The sequence below is a fragment of the Salmo salar genome, chromosome 07 (assembly GCF_965601325.2).
Source record: "Salmo salar chromosome 07, fSalSal1, whole genome shotgun sequence".
NCBI lineage: Eukaryota > Metazoa > Chordata > Actinopteri > Salmoniformes > Salmonidae > Salmo > Salmo salar.
This window is the reverse complement of record NC_138297.1, coordinates 6,869,477-6,882,648: the sequence shown is the minus strand read 5'-3', so window position 1 is coordinate 6,882,648 and position 13,172 is coordinate 6,869,477. Positions and strand designations below refer to the sequence as shown.

Genomic DNA, 13,172 nt, shown 5'->3' with positions numbered 1-13,172 from the left:
TTTTTGCAATTTTAAGTACTCTCTGCTGCTCTACCAACATTCCTATTAAAGGTCAACAATTGAAGATTTCGGCACTCAGGGAAAGTTAATTTGTTTGTCAAGCACATGTCAAAGTGCACTGCTGTCAAAACGTTGGCGTAAGCCACAAGAAAATACACAATCCTTCAATCCTGATTTGAACCAGCGACCTAAGGATTGGTGCACTTTCACCTACAGTCCTCCGCTCTACCTCCTGAGCTATCGAAGGTTGTCGGATATAGACAAATGCCATCACCTAGATGGTCAGAAGTGCTGCAGACACATATGTTCCCGTTAAAGATGTAATCTGCTGAGTTTGGTAGTTTCGTGGAGATGCTGGAGATTCAACCCAGGTCCTCATTCAAGCAACCAACACTCTCTTCCGCTGAGCTACATCCCCTTTGATTGCAAGTAGTTGGCTTTGGGGATAGAGAAAAAGTGAGCCGACGGTAAAGAATGGTGTTTAGCCCCCTCACTGCAAAATTGCTTTTGCCTTCTCCACAATGTTCTAGTGGTTAGGATTCGGCGCTCTCACCGCCGTGTCCCAGGGTTTGTTCCCGGTCAGGGAATAATTTGCTTCTGGGGAAACACTAGGCAAAAATCTAAAACTTGGCACAACTGCAGAAAAAGTTATCCTCGTGTGAGCCAGTGACCGAAGGATTGTTGCAATTTTAAGTACTCTCTGCTGCTCTACCAACATTCCTATCAAAGGTCAACAATCGAAGATTTTGGCACTCAGGGAAAGTTAATTTGTTTGTCAAGCACATGTCAAAGTGCACTGCTGTCAAAACGTTGGCGTAAGCCACAACAAAATACACAAACCTTCGAGCCGGATTTGAACCAACGACCTAAGGATTGCTGCACTTTTACCTACAGTCCTCCGCTCTACCAACTGAGCTATCGAAGGTTGTCGAATTTAGACAAATGCCATCACCTAGATGGTCAGAAGGGCTGCAGACACATATGTTCCCGTTAAAAATGTAATCTGCTGAGTTTGGTGGTTTCGTGGAGATGCTGGAGATTGAACCCAGGTCCTCATTCAAGCAACCAACACTCTCTTCCGCTGAGCTACATCCCCTTTGATTGCAAGTAGTTGCGTTTGGGGATAGAGAAAAAGTGAGCCGACGGTAAAGAATGCTGTTTAGCCCCCTCACTGCGAAATCGCTTTTGCCTTCTCCACAATGTTCTAGTGGTTAGGATTCGTCGCTCTCACCGCCGCGTCCCGGGGTTTGTTCCCGGTCAGGGAATAATTTGCTTCTGGGGAAACACTAGGCAAAAATCTAAAACTTGGCACAACTGCAGAAAAAGTTATCCTCGTGTGAGCCAGTGACCGAAGGATTGTTGCAATTTTAAGTACTCTCTGCTGCTCTACCAACATTCCTATCAAAGGTCAACAATCGAAGATTTCAGCACTCAGGGAAAGTTAATTTGTTTGTCAAGCACATGTCAAAGTGCACTGCTGTCAAAACGTTGGCGTAAGCCACAAGAAAATACACAATCCTTCGAGCCGGATTTGAACCAGCGACCTAAGGATTGCTGCACTTTCACCTACAGTCCTCCGCTCTACCAACTGAGCTATCGAAGGTTGCCAGATTTAGAAAAATGCCATCACCTAGATGGTCAGAAGTGCTGCAGGCACATATGTTCCCAGAAAAAATTTAATCTGCTGAGTTTGGTGGTTTCGTGGAGATGCTGGAGATTGAACCCAGGTCCTCATTCAAGCAACCAACACTCTCTTCCGCTGAGCTACATCCCCTTTGATTGCAAGTAGTTGCGTTTGGGGATAGAGAAAAAGTGAGCCGACGGTAAAGAATGCTGTTTAGCCCCCTCACTGCGAAATCGCTTTTGCCTTCTCCACGATGTTCATGTGGTTAGGATTCGGCGCTCTCACCGCCGCGTCCCGGGTTTTGTTCCCGGTCAGGGAATAATTTGCTTCTGGGGAAACACTAGGCAAAAATCAAAAACTTGGCACAACTGCAGAAAACGTTATCCTCGTGTGAGCCAGTGACCGAAGGATTTTTGCAATTTTAAGTACTCTCTGCTGCTCTACCAACATTCCTATTAAAGGTCAACAATTGAAGATTTCGGCACTCAGGGAAAGTTAATTTGTTTGTCAAGCACATGTCAAAGTGCACTGCTGTCAAAACGTTGGCGTAAGCCACAAGAAAATACACAATCCTTCAATCCTGATTTGAACCAGCGACCTAAGGATTGGTGCACTTTCACCTACAGTCCTCCGCTCTACCACCTGAGCTATCGAAGGTTGTCGGATATAGACAAATGCCATCACCTAGATGGTCAGAAGTGCTGCAGACACATATGTTCCCGTTAAAGATGTAATCTGCTGAGTTTGGTAGTTTCGTGGAGATGCTGGAGATTCAACCCAGGTCCTCATTCAAGCAACCAACACTCTCTTCCGCTGAGCTACATCCCCTTTGATTGCAAGTAGTTGCGTTTGGGGATAGAGAAAAAGTGAGCCGACGGTAAAGAATGCTGTTTAGCCCCCTCACTGCAAAATTGCTTTTGCCTTCTCCACAATGTTCTAGTGGTTAGGATTCGGCGCTCTCACCGCCGTGTCCCAGGGTTTGTTCCCGGTCAGGGAATAATTTGCTTCTGGGGAAACACTAGGCAAAAATCAAAAACTTGGCACAACTGCAGAAAAGGTTATCCTCATGTGAGCCAGTGACCGAAGGATTTTTGCAATTTTAAGTACTCTCTGCTGCTCTACCAACATTCCTATCAAAGGTCAACAATTGAAGATTTCGGCACTCAGGGAAAGTTAATTTGTTTGTCAAGCACATGTCAAAGTGCACTGCTGTCAAAACGTTGGCGTAAGCCACAAGAAAATAGACAATCCTTCGAGCCGGATTTGAACCGGCGACCTAAGGATTGCTGCACTTTCACCTACAGTCCTCCGCTCTACCAACTGAGCTATCGAAGGTTGTCGGATTTAGACAAATGCCATCACCTAGATGGTCAGAAGTGCTGCAGGCACATATGTTCCCGTTAAAAATGTAATCTGCTGAGTTTGGTGGTTTCGTGGAGATGCTGGAGATTGAACCCAGGTCCTCATTCAAGCAACCAACACTCTCTTCCGCTGAGCTACATCCCCTTTGATTGCAAGTAGTTGCGTTAGGGGATAGAGAAAAAGTGAGCCGACGATAAAGAATGCTGTTTAGCCCCCTCACTGCGAAATCGCTTTTGCCTTCTCCACGATGATCATGTGGTTAGGATTCGGTGCTCTCACCGCCGCGTCCCGGGTTTTGTTCCCGGTCAGGGAATAATTTGCTTCTGGGGAAACACTAGGAAAAAATCAAAAACTTGGCACAACTGCAGAAAAAGTTATCCTCGTGTGAGCCAGTGACCGAAGGATTTTTGCAATTTTAAGTACTCTCTGCTGCTCTACCAAGATTCCTATCAAAGGTCAACAATTGACGATTTCGGCACTCAGGGAAAGTTAATTTGTTTGTCAAGCACATGTCAAAGTGCACTGCTGTCAAAACGTTGGCGTAAGCCACAAGAAAATACACAATCCTTCGAGCCGGATTTGAACCAGCAGCCTAAGGATTGCTGCACTTTCACCTACAGTCCTCCGCGCCTCCAACTGAGCTATCGAAGGTTGTCAGATTTAGACAAATGCCATCACCTAGATGGTCAGAAGTGCTGCAGGCACATATGTTCCCGTTAAAAATGTAATCTGCTGAGTTTGGTGGTTTCGTGGAGATGCTGGAGATTGAACCCAGGTCCTCATTCAAGCAACCAACACTCTCTTCCGCTGAGCTACATCCCCTTTGATTGAAAGTAGTTGCGTTTGGGGATAGAGAAAAAGTGAGCCGACGGTAAAGAATGCTGTTTAGCCCCCTCACTGCGAAATCGCTTTAGCCTTCTCTACGATGTTCATGTGGTTAGGACTCAGCGCTCTCACCGCCGCGTCCCGGGTTTTGTTCCCGGTCAGGGAATAATTTGCTTCTGGGGAAACACTAGGCAAAAATCAAAAACTAGGCACAACTGCAGAAAAAGTTATCCTCGTGTGAGCCAGTGACCGAAGGATTTTTGCAATTTTAAGTAGTCTCTGCTGCTCTACCAACATTCCTATCAAAGGTCAACAATTGAAGATTTCGGCACTCAGGGAAAGTTAATTTGTTTGTCAAGCACATGTCAAAGTGCACTGCTGTCAAAACGTTGGCGTAAGCCACAAGAAAATAGACAATCCTTCAAGCCGGATTTGAACCGGCGACCTAAGGATTGCTGCACTTTTACCTACAGTCCTCCGCTCTACCAACTGAGCTATCGAAGGTTGTCGGATTTAGACAAATGCCATCACCTAGATGGTCAGAAGTCCTGCAGGCACATATGTTCCCGTTAAAAATGTAATCTGCTGAGTTTGGTGGTTTCGTGGAGATGCTGGAGATTGAACCCAGGTCCTCATTCAAGCAACCAACACTCTCTTCCGCTGAGCTACATCCCCTTTGATTGAAAGTAGTTGCGTTTGGGGATAGAGAAAAAGTGAGCCGACGGTAAAGAATGCTGTTTAGCCCCCTCACTGCGAAATCGCTTTTGCCTTCTCCACAATGTTCTAGTGGTTAGGATTCGGCGCTCTCACCGCCGTGTCCCGGGTTTTGTTCCCGGTCAGGGAATAATTTTCTTCTGGGGAAACACTAGGGAAAAATCAAAAACATGGCACAACTGCAGAAAAAGTTATCCTCGTGTGAGCCAGTGACGGAAGGAGTTTTGCAATTTTAAGTACTCTCTGCTGCTCTACCAACATTCCTATCAAAGGTCAACAATTGAAGATTTTGGCACTCAGGGAAAGTTAATTTGTTTGTCAATCACATGTCAAAGTGCACTGCTGTCAAAACGTTGGCGTCAGCCACAAGGAAATAGGCAATCCTTCGAGACGGATTTGAACCAGCGACCTAAGGATTGCTGCACTTTCACCTACTGTCCTCCGCTCTACCAACTGAGCTATCGAAGGTTATCAGATTTAGACAAATGCCATCACCTAGATGGTCAGAAGTGCTGCAGACACATATGTTCCCGTTAAAAATGTAATCTGCTGAGTTTGGTGGTTTAGTGGAGATGCTGGAGATTGAACCCAGGTCCTCATTCAAGCAACCAACACTCTCTTCCGCTGAGCTACATCCCCTTTGATTGCAAGTAGATGCGTTTGGGGATAGAGAAAAAGTGAGCCGACGGTAAAGAATGCTGTTTAGCCCCCTCACTGCGAAATCGCTTTTGCCTTCTCCACGATGTTCATGTGGTTAGGATTCGGCGCTCTCACCGCGGGGCCCGGGTTTTGTTCCCGGTCAGGGAATAATTTGCTTCTGGGGAAACACTAGGGAAAAATCAAAAACATGGCACAACTGCAGAAAGAGTTATGCTCGTGTGAGCCAGTGACCGAAGGATTTTTGCAATTTTAAGTACTCTCTGCTGCTCTACCATCATTCCTATCAAAGGTCAACAATTGAAGATTTCGGCACTCAGGGAAAGTTAATTTGTTTGTCAAGCACATGTCAAAGTGCACTGCTGTCAAAACGTTGGCATATGCCACAAGAAAATACACAACCCTTCGAGCCGGATTTGAATCAGCAACCTAAGGATTACTGCACTTTCACCTACAGTCCTCCGCTCTACCAACTGAGCTATCGAAGGTTGCCGGATTTATACAAATGCCATCACCTAGATGGTCAGCAGTGCTGCAGGCACATATGTTCCCGTTGAAAATGTAATCTGCTGAGTTTGGTGGTTTCGTGGAGATGCTGGAGATTGAACCCAGGTCCTCATTCAAGCAACCAACACTCTCTTCCGCTGAGCTACATCCCCTTTGGTTGCAAGTAGATGCGTTTGGGGATAGAGAAAAAGTGAGCCGACGGTAAAGAATGCTGTTTACCCCCTCACTGCGAAATCGCTTTTGCCTTCTCCACAATGTTCTAGTGGTTAGGATTCGGCGCTCTCACCGCCGCGTCCCGGGGTTTGTTCCCGGTCAGTGAATAATTTGCTTCTGGGGAAACACTAGGCAAAAATCAAAAACTTGGCACAACTGCAGAAAAAGTTACTCGTGTGAGCCAGTGACTGAAGGATTGTTGCAATTTTAAGTACTCTCTGCTGCTCTACCAACATTCCTATCAAAGGTCAACAACTGAAGATTTCGGCACTCAGGGAAAGTTAATTTGTTTGTCAAGCACATGTCAAAGTGCACTGCTGTCAAAACGTTGGCGTAAGCCACAAGAAAATACACAATCCTTCGAGACGGATTTGAACCAGCAACCTAAGGATTACTCCACTTTCACCTACAGTCCTCCACTCTACCAACTGAGCTATCGAAGGTTGTCAACTTTAGACAAATGCCATCACCTAGATGGTCAGAAGTGCTGCAGACACATATGTTCCCGTTAAAAATGTAATCTGCTGAGTTTGGTGGTTTCGTGGAGATGCTGGAGATTGAACCCAGGTCCTCATTCAAGCAACCAACACTCTCTTCCGCTGAGCTACATCCCCTTTGATTGCAAGTAGTTGCGTTTGTGGATAGAGAAAAGTGAGCCGACGGTAAAGAATGCTGTTTAGCCCCCTCACTGCGAAATCGCTTTTGCCTTCTTCACGATGTTCTAGTGGTTAGGATTCGGCGCTCTCATTGCCGTGTCCCGGGGTTTGTTCCCGGTCAGCGAATAATTTGCTTCTGGGGAAACACTAGGCAAAAATCAAAAACTTGGCACAACTGCAGAAAAAGTTATCCTCGTGTGAGCCAGTAACCGAAGGATTGTTGCAATTTTAAGTACTCTCTGCTGCTCTACGAACATTCCTATCAAAGGTCAACAATTGAAGATTTCGGCACTCAGGGAAAGTTAATTTGTTTGTCAAGCACATGTCAAAGTGCACTGCTGTCAAAACGTTGGCGTAAGCCAGAAGAAAATTCTCAATCCTTTGAGCCAGATTTGAACCAGCGACCTAAGGATTGCTGCACTTTCACCTACAGTCCTCCGCTCTACCAACTGAGCTATCAAAGGTTTCCTAATTTGGACAAATGCCATCACCTAGATGGTCATAAGTGCTGCAGACACATATGTTCCCGTTAAAAATGTAATCTGCTGAGTTTGGTGGTTTCGTGGACATGCTGGAGATTGAACCCAGGTCCTCATACAACCAACAAACACTCTCTTCCGCTGAGCTACATCCCCTTTGATTGCAAGTAGTTGCGTTTGCGGATAGAGAAAAAGTGAGCCGACGGTAAAGAATGCTGTTTAGCCCCCTCACTGCGAAATCGCTTTTGCCATCTCCCCGGTGTTCTAGTGGTTAGGATTCGGCGCTCTCACCGCCGCGTCCCGGGGTTTGTTCCCGGTCAGGGAATAATTTGCTTCTGGGGAAACACTAGGCAAATATCAAAATCTTGGCACAACTGCAGAAAAAGTTATTCTCGTGTGAGCCAGTGACCGAAGGATTTTTGCAATTTTAAGTAATCTCTGCTGCTCTACCAACATTCCTATCATAGGTCAACAATTGAAGATTTCAGCACTCAGGGAAAGTTAATTTGTTTGTCAAGCACATGTCAAAGTGCACTGCTGTCAAAATGTTGGCGTAAGCCACAAGAAAATACACAATCCTTCGAGCCGGATTTGAACCAGCGACCTAAGGATTGCTGCACTTTCACCTACAGTCGTCCGCTCTACCAACTGAGCTATCAAAGGTTGTCGGAATTTACACAATAGCCATCACCTAGATGGTCAGAAGTGCTGCAGACACATATGTTCCCGTTAAAAATGTAATCTGCTGAGTTTGGTGGTTTCGTGGAGATGCTGGAGATTGAACCCAGGTCCTCATTCAAGCAATCAACACTCTCTTCCGCTGAGCTACATCCCCTTTGATTGCAAGTAGTTGCGTTTGGGGATAGAGAAAAAGTGAGCCGACGGTAAAGAATGCTGTATAGCCCCCTCACTGCGAAATCTCTTTTGCCTTCTCCACGATGTTCTAGTGGTTAGGATTCGGCGCTCTCACCGCCGCGTCCCGGGGTTTGTTCACGGTCAGGGAATAATTTGCTTCTGGGGAAACACTAGCAAAATTCAAAAACTTGGCACAACTGCAGAGAAAGTTATCGTCGTGTGAGCCAGTGACCGAAGGATTGTTGCAATTTTAAGTACTCTCTGCTGCTCTACCAACATTCCTATCAAAGGTCAACAACTGAGGATTTCGGCACTCAGGGAAAGTTAATTTGTTTGTCAAGCACATGTCAAAGTGCACTGCTGTCAAAACGTTGGCGTAAGCCACAAGAAAATACACAATCCTTCGAGCCGGATTTGAACCAGCGACCTAAGGATTGCTGCACTTTCACCTACAGTCCTCCGCTCTACCAACTGAGCTATCGAACGTTGTCAATTTTACACAAATGCCATCACCTAGATGGTCAGAAGTGCTGCAGACACATATGTTCCCGTTAAAAAGGTAATCTGCTGAGTTTGGTGGTTTCGTGGAGATGCTGGAGATTGAACCCAGGTCCTCATTCAAGCAACCAACACTCTCTTCCGCTGAGCTACATCCCCTTTGATTGCAAGTAGTTGCGTTTGGGGATAGAGAAAAAGTGAGCCGACGGTAAAGAATGCTGTTTTGCCCCCTCACTGCGAAATCGCTTTTGCCTTCTCCACAATGTTCTAGTGGTTAGGATTCGGCGCTCTCACCGCCGCGTCCCGGGGTTTGTTCCCGGTCAGGGAATAATTTGCTTCTGGGGAAACACTAGCAAAATTCAAAAACTTGGCACAACTGCAGAAAAAGTTATCCTCGTGTGAGCCAGTGACTGAAGGATTGTTGCAATTTTAAGTACTCTCTGCTGCTCTACCAACATTCCTATCAAAGGTCAACAACTGAAGATTTCGGCACTCAGGGAAAGTTAATTTGTTTGTCAAGCACATGTCAAAGTGCACTGCTGTCAAAACGTTGGAGTAAGCCACAAGAAAATACACAATCCTTCGAGACGGATTTGAACCAGCGACCTAAGGATTACTCCACTTTCACCTACAGTCCTCCACTCTACCAACTGAGCTATCGAAGGTTGTCAACTTTAGACAAATGCCATCACCTAGATGGTCAGAAGTGCTGCAGACACATATGTTCCCGTTAAAAATGTAATCTGCTGAGTTTGGTGGTTTCGTGGAGATGCTGGAGATTGAACCCAGGTCCTCATTCAAGCAACCAACACTCTCTTCCGCTGAGCTACATCCCCTTTGATTGCAAGTAGTTGCGTTTGTGGATAGAGAAAAGTGAGCCGACGGTAAAGAATGCTGTTTAGCCCCCTCACTGCGAAATCGCTTTTGCCTTCTTCACGATGTTCTAGTGGTTAGGATTCGGCGCTCTCATTGCCGTGTCCCGGGGTTTGTTCCCGGTCAGCGAATAATTTGCTTCTGGGGAAACACTAGGCAAAAATCAAAAACTTGGCACAACTGCAGAAAAAGTTATCCTCGTGTGAGCCAGTAACCGAAGGATTGTTGCAATTTTAAGTACTCTCTGCTGCTCTACGAACATTCCTATCAAAGGTCAACAATTGAAGATTTCGGCACTCAGGGAAAGTTAATTTGTTTGTCAAGCACATGTCAAAGTGCACTGCTGTCAAAACGTTGGCGTAAGCCAGAAGAAAATTCTCAATCCTTTGAGCCAGATTTGAACCAGCGACCTAAGGATTGCTGCACTTTCACCTACAGTCCTCCGCTCTACCAACTGAGCTATCAAAGGTTTCCTAATTTGGACAAATGCCATCACCTAGATGGTCATAAGTGCTGCAGACACATATGTTCCCGTTAAAAATGTAATCTGCTGAGTTTGGTGGTTTCGTGGACATGCTGGAGATTGAACCCAGGTCCTCATTCAAGCAACCAACACTCTCTTCCGCTGAGCTACATCCCCTTTGATTGCAAGGAGTTGCGTTTGTGGATCGAGAAAAAGTGAGCCGACGGTAAAGAATGCTGTTTAGCCCCCTCACTGCGAAATCGCTTTTGCCTTCTTCACGATGTTCTAGTGGTTAGGATTCGGCGCTCTCATCGCCGCGTCCCGGGGTTTGTTCCCGGTCAGCGAATAATTTGCTTCTGGGGAAACACTAGGCAAAAATCAAAAACTTGGCACAACTGCAGAAAAAGTTATCCTCGTGTGAGCCAGTAACCGAAGGATTGTTGCAATTTTAAGTACTCTCTGCTGCTCTACCAACATTCCTATCAAAGGTCAACAATTGAAGATTTCGGCACTCAGGGAAAGTTAATTTGTTTGTCAAGCACATGTCAAAGTGCACTGCTGTCAAAACGTTGGCGTAAGCCAGAAGAAAATACACAATCCTTTGAGCCGGATTTGAACCAGCGACCTAAGGATTGCTGCACTTTCACCTACAGTCCTCCGCTCTACCAACTGAGCTATCGAAGGTTATCTACTTTAGACAAATGCCATCACCTAGATGGTCAGAAGTGCTGCAGACACATATGTTCCCGTTAAAAATGTAATCTGCTGAGTTTCGTGGTTTCGTGGAGATGCTGGAGATTGAACCCAGGTCCTCATACAACCAACAAACACTCTCTTCCGCTGAGCTACATCCCCTTTGATTGCAAGTAGTTGCGTTTGCGGATAGAGAAAAAGTGAGCCGACGGTAAAGAATGCTGTTTAGCCCCCTCACTGCGAAATCGCTTTTGCCATCTCCCCGGTGTTCTAGTGGTTAGGATTCGGCGCTCTCACCGCCGCGTCCCGGGGTTTGTTCCCGGTCAGGGAATAATTTGCTTCTGGGGAAACACTAGGCAAATATCAAAATCTTGGCACAACTGCAGAAAAAGTTATTCTCGTGTGAGCCAGTGACCGAAGGATTTTTGCAATTTTAAGTAATCTCTGCTGCTCTACCAACATTCCTATCATAGGTCAACAATTGAAGATTTCAGCACTCAGGGAAAGTTAATTTGTTTGTCAAGCACATGTCAAAGTGCACTGCTGTCAAAATGTTGGCGTAAGCCACAAGAAAATACACAATCCTTCGAGCCGGATTTGAACCAGCGACCTAAGGATTGCTGCACTTTCACCTACAGTCGTCCGCTCTACCAACTGAGCTATCGAACGTTGTCAATTTTACACAATAGCCATCACCTAGATGGTCAGAAGTGCTGCAGACACATATGTTCCCGTTAAAAAGGTAATCTGCTGAGTTTGGTGGTTTCGTGGAGATGCTGGAGATTGAACCCAGGTCCTCATTCAAGCAACCAACACTCTCTTCCGCTGAGCTATATCCCCTTTGATTGCAAGTAGTTGCGTTTGGGGATAGAGAAAAAGTGAGCCGACGGTAAAGAATGCTGTTTAGCCACCTCACTGCGAAATCGCTTTTGCCTTCTCCACGATGTTCTAGTGGTTAGGATTCGGAGCTCTCACCACCGCGTCCCGGGGTTTGTTCCCGGTCAGGGAATAATTTGCTTCTGGGGAAACACTAGCAAAATTCAAAAACTTGGCACAACTGCAGAAAAAGTTATCCTCGTGTGAGCCAGTGACTGAAGGATTGTTGCAATTTTAAGTACTCTCTGCTGCTCTACCAACATTCCTATCAAAGGTCAACAACTGAAGATTTCGGCACTCAGGGAAAGTTAATTTGTTTGTCAAGCACATGTCAAAGTGCACTGCTGTCAAAACGTTGGCGTAAGCCACAAGAAAATACACAATCCTTCGAGACGGATTTGAACCAGCGACCTAAGGATTACACCACTTCCACCTACAGTCCTCCACTCTACCAACTGAGCTATCGAAGGTTGTCAACTTTAGACAAATGCCATCACCTAGATGGTCAGAAGTGCTGCAGACACATATGTTCCCGTTAAAAATGTAATCTGCTGAGTTTGGTGGTTTCGTGGAGATGCTGGAGATTGAACCCAGGTCCTCATTCAAGCAACCAACACTCTCTTCCGCTGAGCTACATCCCCTTTGATTGCAAGTAGTTGCGTTTGTGGATAGAGAAAAAGTGAGCCGACGGTAAAGAATGCTGTTTAGCCCCCTCACTGCGAAATCGCTTTTGCCTTCTTCACGATGTTCTAGTGGTTAGGATTCGGCGCTCTCATTGCCGTGTCCCGGGGTTTGTTCCCGGTCAGCGAATAATTTGCTTCTGGGGAAACACTAGGCAAAAATCAAAAACTTGGCACAACTGCAGAAAAAGTTATCCTCGTGTGAGCCAGTAACCGAAGGATTGTTGCAATTTTAAGTACTCTCTGCTGCTCTACGAACATTCCTATCAAAGGTCAACAATTGAAGATTTCGGCACTCAGGGAAAGTTAATTTGTTTGTCAAGCACATGTCAAAGTGCACTGCTGTCAAAACGTTGGCGTAAGCCAGAAGAAAATTCTCAATCCTTTGAGCCAGATTTGAACCAGCGACCTAAGGATTGCTGCACTTTCACCTACAGTCCTCCGCTCTACCAACTGAGCTATCAAAGGTTTCCTAATTTAGACAAATGCCATCACCTAGATGGTCAGAAGTGCTGCAGACACATATGTTCCCGTTAAAAATGTAATCTGCTGAGTTTGGTGGTTTCGTGGACATGCTGGAGATTGAACCCAGGTCCTCATTCAAGCAACCAACACTCTCTTCCGCTGAGCTACATCCCCTTTGATTGCAAGGAGTTGCGTTTGTGGATCGAGAAAAAGTGAGCCGACGGTAAAGAATGCTGTTTAGCCCCCTCACTGCGAAATCGCTTTTGCCTTCTTCACGATGTTCTAGTGGTTAGGATTCGGCGCTCTCATCGCCGCGTCCCGGGGTTTGTTCCCGGTCAGCGAATAATTTGCTTCTGGGGAAACACTAGGCAAAAATCAAAAACTTGGCACAACTGCAGAAAAAGTTATCCTCGTGTGAGCCAGTAACCGAAGGATTGTTGCAATTTTAAGTACTCTCTGCTGCTCTACCAACATTCCTATCAAAGGTCAACAATTGAAGATTTCGGCACTCAGGGAAAGTTAATTTGTTTGTCAAGCACATGTCAAAGTGCACTGCTGTCAAAACGTTGGCGTAAGCCAGAAGAAAATTCTCAATCCTTTGAGCCGGATTTGAACCAGCGACCTAAGGATTGCTGCACTTTCACCTACAGTCCTCCGCTCTACCAACTGAGCTATCGAAGGTTATGTACTTTAGACAAATGCCATCACCTAGATGGTCAGAAGTGCTGCAGA

At 45.9% G+C, this 13,172-nt stretch overlaps 10 non-coding genes across 10 annotated transcripts; all 10 read right to left on the bottom strand.

The window, feature by feature from the left end:
- Positions 1-838: 838 nt before the first annotated feature.
- On the bottom strand, positions 839-925 carry trnay-gua (transfer RNA tyrosine (anticodon GUA)). Its single transcript is given in 2 exon segments — positions 839-874; positions 889-925. It is a non-coding gene; the product is annotated as a tRNA-Tyr (tRNA).
- Positions 926-1,516: 591 nt separating this feature from the next.
- trnay-gua (transfer RNA tyrosine (anticodon GUA)) lies at positions 1,517-1,603 on the bottom strand. The gene is given in 2 exon segments: positions 1,517-1,552; positions 1,567-1,603. It is a non-coding gene; the product is annotated as a tRNA-Tyr (tRNA).
- A 1,269-nt stretch (positions 1,604-2,872) lies between these two features.
- On the bottom strand, positions 2,873-2,959 carry trnay-gua (transfer RNA tyrosine (anticodon GUA)). The gene is given in 2 exon segments: positions 2,873-2,908; positions 2,923-2,959. It is a non-coding gene; the product is annotated as a tRNA-Tyr (tRNA).
- A 1,269-nt stretch (positions 2,960-4,228) lies between these two features.
- Positions 4,229-4,315, bottom strand: trnay-gua (transfer RNA tyrosine (anticodon GUA)). The gene is given in 2 exon segments: positions 4,229-4,264; positions 4,279-4,315. It is a non-coding gene; the product is annotated as a tRNA-Tyr (tRNA).
- Positions 4,316-6,935: 2,620 nt separating this feature from the next.
- Positions 6,936-7,022, bottom strand: trnay-gua (transfer RNA tyrosine (anticodon GUA)). Its single transcript is given in 2 exon segments — positions 6,936-6,971; positions 6,986-7,022. It is a non-coding gene; the product is annotated as a tRNA-Tyr (tRNA).
- Positions 7,023-8,291: 1,269 nt separating this feature from the next.
- trnay-gua (transfer RNA tyrosine (anticodon GUA)) lies at positions 8,292-8,378 on the bottom strand. Its single transcript is given in 2 exon segments — positions 8,292-8,327; positions 8,342-8,378. It is a non-coding gene; the product is annotated as a tRNA-Tyr (tRNA).
- A 1,267-nt stretch (positions 8,379-9,645) lies between these two features.
- trnay-gua (transfer RNA tyrosine (anticodon GUA)) lies at positions 9,646-9,732 on the bottom strand. The gene is given in 2 exon segments: positions 9,646-9,681; positions 9,696-9,732. It is a non-coding gene; the product is annotated as a tRNA-Tyr (tRNA).
- Positions 9,733-10,323: 591 nt separating this feature from the next.
- trnay-gua (transfer RNA tyrosine (anticodon GUA)) lies at positions 10,324-10,410 on the bottom strand. The gene is given in 2 exon segments: positions 10,324-10,359; positions 10,374-10,410. It is a non-coding gene; the product is annotated as a tRNA-Tyr (tRNA).
- A 1,946-nt stretch (positions 10,411-12,356) lies between these two features.
- Positions 12,357-12,443, bottom strand: trnay-gua (transfer RNA tyrosine (anticodon GUA)). Its single transcript is given in 2 exon segments — positions 12,357-12,392; positions 12,407-12,443. It is a non-coding gene; the product is annotated as a tRNA-Tyr (tRNA).
- A 591-nt stretch (positions 12,444-13,034) lies between these two features.
- Positions 13,035-13,121, bottom strand: trnay-gua (transfer RNA tyrosine (anticodon GUA)). The gene is given in 2 exon segments: positions 13,035-13,070; positions 13,085-13,121. It is a non-coding gene; the product is annotated as a tRNA-Tyr (tRNA).
- Between the last annotated feature and the right edge of the window lie 51 nt (positions 13,122-13,172).